We start from the raw sequence: 6902 nt of genomic DNA on the forward strand, positions 1-6902 counted from the left end.
ATTGGTATCATATGATTATAAGCAACCATATTGGATCTTATTCCTCTATCTTCTTAACTCTTTTTTGTACAGCACAACTTCAAGTAGGCTTTCCAGTAATTCTATGAGCTAAATTCTAGCAATCCTCATAGTTATAATAAAGAGTTAAAGAACATAGTGTCCTTGAATAATAAATCATGTATTAAGATATACACTCTTATCTTAATGTGGAAATCTATGGTAATTACTCTATTAATAAGTACTATGTGTTTAACTAGCATGCCTAATTATCTTAACTTTGATTATTGAGGATAAAACAATATAGGAGGCACAGAATGTTATAGAGAATTTTACTTCTATTTATTTGTTTTTGTGTGTGAATTCATCGTCACCTTTCTCCACTGTAAATGCATCATGTCAAAGTTGCCTCCAAACTATCTTTACAGGGTTTTCCTCCTGTAATCCAATACCAGTGATTTTTCCCTCCTCTTTAGTAGTCAGTGCTTTGGCATTATACAATTAGTGATATTACCGTATTAATCTTTTTCCAAGCATTCCAGGTTATAGTACATGACCATGCATGACCATCTTCTTAAAATTTGTCATCTGCTTCAAAGTAATCAAGGATAACACTTTGTTGACCTTCTCTGTCTCTAGCATTAACTATTATTACTGAGCAATATATTTCTACTAATACCTCAGGATACTATTGGTAGTAGATGGGTTATAAAACATAAATTATGAATACGAATTTGATCCTGTATTTCTGTCAGGGCTTAGTTGCTTGGTGTTTGAGAAATCACTTGCTTCAATATATTTCATATATTCTCCCATCGTTGCTCTGAGTTCAAGAGTATTACCCACCTTACATGCCGATCAGTGTGTAGCCAGTGTTTAAACCAAACATGATTCAAAACTTACCTCTTATGAGATCATCCCACAAGCATGGATGGTCCTCTTTATGACAAAATCCACCTAGCACTGATGTACTCCCTTTAGATATACTTTCATATTTAATTGTTTTCAGGAACACTTGCCATTTAATTCAAAATGATTTTAAATGTCAGTGATAATGATTAGTAATGGATAGCATTTTTGAGCATTTGCTAATTTCCAGACACTGTGTTAAGTGCTCTATATGAAATATCTCATTTAATGCAGTAACACTAAGAGGTAAGGATAGCAGGATAGCTCTATTAATTTTTGACAAATAACATAGAACTGAGATCTAAATCATGTTTTAGAATACCATAGTTGTTGGCCTCTAGGAAGAAATGTGAGCTCAGTTCAAATATTATTCTCTCTCAGAGGCCTTCCCTAACGACTCTATACAAATACCATCTCTGCCATTATCACAGCCTGTCTTTTTTGGCACATGGTAGCTACAACCTACCTACCTGTGGACAATGAAATGTGATTGAATTTTCTATTTATCACTTCTCAGTGGGAGAGCCTAAAACCAGTGTGAGGTTGGCTTAATCCCTGTTTCCTTGCCATATTGGCAGGCAATGTGTCTGATGGCGGAGGCTCCACCAGGTCCTAGAGTGAGGAAACATGGATCAGAGCCCCTAGCCAATGTGATAAATAAAGCTTTATTATAAGCTGCCACGGTGTTGGGGATTCTTTTTAGAAACCAGAGGCTGATTGTACACTATTAATTCATGTATTCATTCAATCAACAAACATTTTTGTGTACCTGTTATGAATTAGGAACTGTTCCAAGTACTAAGAAAATTATAGTAATCAAAACAAAAACCCATGCCTCTTTGAAGCTTGTTTTCAGGGAAAAGACAGATAATAAAGAAAAACAAACCAACAACAAAAAAAGAAAACTATTTTTTTTTAACTGTCTGTTAATGGTGATATAGTGCTGTGGGAAAAAATGTGAACTTGTAATAGGGAGTGAGGCAGGTTAAACTGTGTGTTCAAGGAGTTAGTTGCTGATAGAGTGATATTTGACCAAAGGGCTGAAAGATGAAAGGAAGCCTGGCGTATAGTTATATTGAAGCACTTTTCCAGGAAAAAGGGACAAACTTCTGTCACTAAAGAACAGTAAGGAGGCTAATATTTGTGACAAAGGGGAATTACAATGAAGGCAAGACCATAGAGGCAGAGGAGGGTCTTGTGGGCTCTTCAGTTTTCATCTGACATAACTCGCTCACTGTGAACAGTGCATGGTTGTTGAATAAATGAAAGGACAATCTCCATAATGATAAGATTTAAGTATTCCACTTCATTCTACCACAAACCAAAAGAAAAACTCAGTTGAACTCACCAGGTCTACATCAAACAAATGCAGGTACTATTAACAAGTATTTGCGCAGGTAGGTATATTCTAATAACACCTCTCATTGGTTCAAAACCTTATTGAAAGAAAATTGAAAAAAATAGTGATATCTATAAAAATGTGTTTCATTAGTTTTAACTTAGCCACCTATGATAAAGAACCACTGGCTAATGTTTTAGTTACAGGAATAGATTTTTTTCCCCAAATAGCTTCCAAAAAGTATCTTTATAAAAATTGTCCTAGAAGAAGAATGAGATTATTGATAAACATTTTGTACCAAACAACCCATGATTATCCTTAAAAGTAGCCAGCTATGCTTTGAGATATTTTATTTCATGATTCTTAACTCAACATCTTTGTTTCAGTTATCTAATGTTGTGTAACGAAACATCCCAAAACTTAGTTTACTATTTACTCACAATGTGTGAGTCAGCAATTTGAGCTGAATTCAAATGAGAGTTCCTTCTACTTGTTTATGAGTCCTCAGATGGAATGGCTCCTGATTTTCCACATGCCCTTTCACCCTCTAGATGCTAAACTAGTCCTTTTTAAATGATTGTAGAAGCATTCAGAAGTTGCTGTTTAGAGACAATTCTCCATGAATCCCTCACATTTCTACATGGCTAGGCATTTATGGACAATTTAAGAATGTTTGTATAAGGGGTTATAGCAAGCTAGTACTGTGTTATCAGGGAAGACTTTCTTATATTCCAAAGTAATAAACACAATGTCTCCTTTGGAGCAAAGTTTAGGCAAGATTTTTAGCATCACCTTTCGGGATCGGGGGGTTCAAAGCTGGACACAGATTAGCTGTGTGTTCAGAATTCACCTAGGCCCATGTTGAATCACCCCTGTGGGACTTGGAAGATAAAAGAGATCAGTGAGAGCATGAAGTTCAAGCTGCCTGCTACCCTAGAAGTTATAAACTGTGCAAAACCATTTGGTCTGGTTGTCTCCTTACTGACTAAGTCTGTGGAAGTGTGACAAGTTGACCTAGCGGCACCTTGCAGTTTAGGGACTACTTGATTGCAAGCCTTTCCAAATAGTAGACTTGAAAATAAAAGCAGTGTCACTTTTGCCACATTATATTGGTCAAAGCATGTTCCAGGGCCATACCAGATTCAAGCCTTGAGGGATTAGACTCTGTGCTTTGATGGGAGGAGTGACAAAGACACATTAGAAAGGAATATGTGTAATTGTAGAATTCTCTCTTCTGTGTATCTTGTAACCTCTTGTTCATAATTTTTATCTCTTTGAATCTGTAAACTCATAATTCCTTCAATTTATATTTATTCTCCTAATCTTCTCTTCAGCTCTGTCTAATCTGCTATAAACAAGTTCACTGAGATTTCCAGCTTTTTACAGAAGTAAAACAAATACATAAAAATGTGCATAAATCACAAGTATAAACAGTTTGATAAATTTTCACAAATTACCAACAGCCTTGTAACTAGAACCTAGATCAAGAAAGAAAATATCACCAGCATTCTCAAAACCTCCCTTATGCCCCTACCTAGTCACTACATACTCCCCAAGGATAAGCAATAGTTTTGCTTGTTTCTGAACTTTATGTATGAATGGAATCATATGTATGTATTCTTTTGTGTCTGTCTAACTTAGTTCTACATCACGTTTGTTAGAATCATCTATGTTATGATTCAGTTCACATTCTCTGAACACAATGCTATTATGTTAGAAAATATCTAAAAGTTAAGATTTTTAAAAATGTATTTTTAAAATTTAGAACACACAAATAAATAATTTATATCAAATAAGAAAGAACCCATATTTGAAATTAGAAAATATACTTAAATATGTAAAAATTATTACTTCTCAAAACTTATGAGATGAGGCTAAATTTTTATTATATGAGAATTTAAATATGCTAATATATAAGAAAAGAAAAATAGCAGCCAATTAAGTAGCTAAGCATCAAACTTGACAATTAGTATACGATTAATAAAATATCCCCCAAACAACTATAGAAAGGAAAAAAAAAAAGGGTAGAAATAATATAGACATACAGACATAAAATTGTTAAGATTGTCAGAGACAAGTTTACTTTTTCTCTTCAAAGATTAATACATTTTAAAATATCTACCAAAATTAATGAAAAAAATTTTGATTAGTTACAAAAATGTCCCAGATCCTATATGCTTCCCTGTAACTACTCCTTTGATAACATAACATTGTAACTTTAAAAGAGTTGTACCTTATTTCCTGAATCTTTTAATGTGGGCTGGCTTTGTGACTTGTCGTGGTCAATAGAGTATGAAAGAAGTGCCAGTGTTCCATTTCCAAGCAAGACGTCAAGAGTCCTTTATTGCCTATGTTCTCTTTTTGCTCTGACTCCACTTTGAGAACAAGTAAATGCCAGCTAACCTGCTAAAGAATAAGAAACGAAGTGAGGAAAAGCTTAGTCCTCCTTATTGAGTCCAGCCAGTACAAACAGAACCACCTAGTTGTCTGCTGCTAATCACAGACGTGCACGTGGGTATCTCTAGGCCCTTGGAGACTAGATGCTCTGCTAGCCAACACATACACATATGAACTTAAAAGAGCTTATTGTTTTAAGCCTATAGGTTTTGTGGTTGTTGGTTACACAACATTATGGTAGCAGTAGATAACCACACAGAACCCATTATAATAGCATATTATGTATTTCCAAAGAATATATTTTATAAGTTAAAAAACCTCTTCTTAATTTTAATAATGTTGAGTAATCAGCAAGCTATAAGAATTATAGAAATAAAATAATTTATTTTTTTTAATTTTTTATTGTTTTTTAATAAGATGAAAAGATACTCAACTTAATTCAGGTTTAGTTTAAAAAGGTGTTGTGGACTTCCACCCCGGCACTGAGGCCCGGCTGCAGGTCGCCTAGGAGGTGAAGTCGGGATGCGCGTGATGCGAAGCTCCAGCCCCGGTGCGCTGGGCAACATGAAGAAAACGCCACAGGCGAGCCCAGCGCCCCGGGAGGGCCTCGACCCTTCCTCTCTGGGGAACGGGGGTCTTTTCCTGCGGAGGCCGGTGCCTCCCCTCACCCCGGGCCGCCTTCCCTCCATCCACTCCAGGGACCTCACCCTCAGGGAGTCAAGAAGAAAACCTGCACCCCAAATATCAGTCATAAGATCAAGGAAGAGCCCAAGGAAGAAGTAACCGTCAAGAAGGAAAAGCGTGAAAGGGATACAGACCGACAGCGAGAGGGCCATGGACAAGGCGGGGGACGCCCAGAAGTGTTCCGGTCCCACTCCATCTTTGAGCAGGGCCCAGCTGAAATGATGAAGAAAAAGGGGAACTAAGGCTGTGAATGTGTCGGACATGGGGACCTCTCACAACATCAACATCAAAAAGAACAAGAGGGAGACGAATGAAGAAACAGAACAGATCCTGTACACGCTGAAGAAGGATGATTTCATCGATGACCCTGGGCTGAGGAATGACACTCGAAATATGCCTGTGCAGCTGCTTCTGGTTCACTCGGGCTGGCTTTTTAAGGAAGAGAATGAAGAATCAGATGTTAAACCTTGGCTCAAGGAAGAGGACATGGAGGTGGGAGGGGCCTGCTGTGAAAGTGAAAGACGAGCCACGAGATGAGAGGAGGAGGCCAAGATGAAGGCTCCCCCCAAAGCAGCCAGGAAGCCCCCGGCCTCCCGAAGGATATGTCTGTGGCAGAGCTTTCAGGAAGCTGAGCCTCACGCAGGAGGAAGAGCTGCTGTTCCTGCAGCTGCAAGACTGGCTCCCCGGGGGCTTCCCTGGTGGCGCAGTGGTTGAGAGTCTGCCTGCCGATGCAGGAGACGTGGGTTCGTGCCCCGGTCCGGGAAGATCCCACATGCCGCGGAGCGGCTGGGCCCGTGAGCCATGGCCGCTGAGCCTGCGCATCCGGAGCCTGTGCTCCGAAACGGGAGAGGCTACAACAGTGAGAGGCCCGCGTACCGCAAAAAAAAAAAAAAGAAAAAAAGAAAAACTGGCTCCCCGGCCAGCCGCCTACTCTGGATGTCGAGCCTACCAAATCAGCGGTGCAGAGCGAGGATGGACAGATGGTGGTTATAAAGCAGGAGAAAGACCTGGAAGCCAGGCTGGTAGAGAATGCTTGTACCCTAACCGAGGGTCAGGTTGGCAAGCTGCTCATCTGCAAGTTGGGGAAGGTGCAGAGCCTCCTAGGCAAGGTGACTCTGGACGTGACGATGGGGACCGCCTGCTCTTTGCTGCTGTCCTGTCTGTAGGCCTTGGAGACAGTAGGATGGGTGAGATGACAGTTCTGGGACGTAAAGCACAAACCTGTATGCTCTCCCCATTTTGAATCCGTGTTGGATCACGAACACCGGTAAAATAAGCAGACGGAGGATGGTGGTGGCCGTGCTAACAGCGGTTGCTGCCTGCTCCAGACGTTGTGATCTAAAATTTGTTCGACCCAAAAGGGGCCTGTTTAGCCCAGCCACTGTCCCCGTTTTGTCCACAGGGCCCACGTGGCTCCCTCCCACAGCAGCTGTGAACGGCGCGAAAACCTTCCCACAGCACCGAAACCGCTTGCTGCTGGGCGTCTTGTCCCTGCTACTTATTTTTATAGTTAAGTTTCGGCTCTTCAACTGACTGCATCCTCCCCAGGTGGAGAGGGGACGGTCTGTGGGAAAGG

At 40.0% G+C, this 6902-nt stretch overlaps 1 pseudogene; it reads left to right on the plus strand.

Moving 5' to 3' along the window:
• Positions 1 to 3154: 3154 nt before the first annotated feature.
• On the plus strand, positions 3155 to 6597 carry LOC101289222 (DNA-directed RNA polymerase III subunit RPC4-like; annotated as a pseudogene).
• The last annotated feature ends 305 nt before the right edge of the window (positions 6598 to 6902 follow it).

The sequence above is a fragment of the Orcinus orca genome, chromosome 4, assembly GCF_937001465.1.
Source record: "Orcinus orca chromosome 4, mOrcOrc1.1, whole genome shotgun sequence".
Lineage (NCBI taxonomy): Eukaryota > Metazoa > Chordata > Mammalia > Artiodactyla > Delphinidae > Orcinus > Orcinus orca.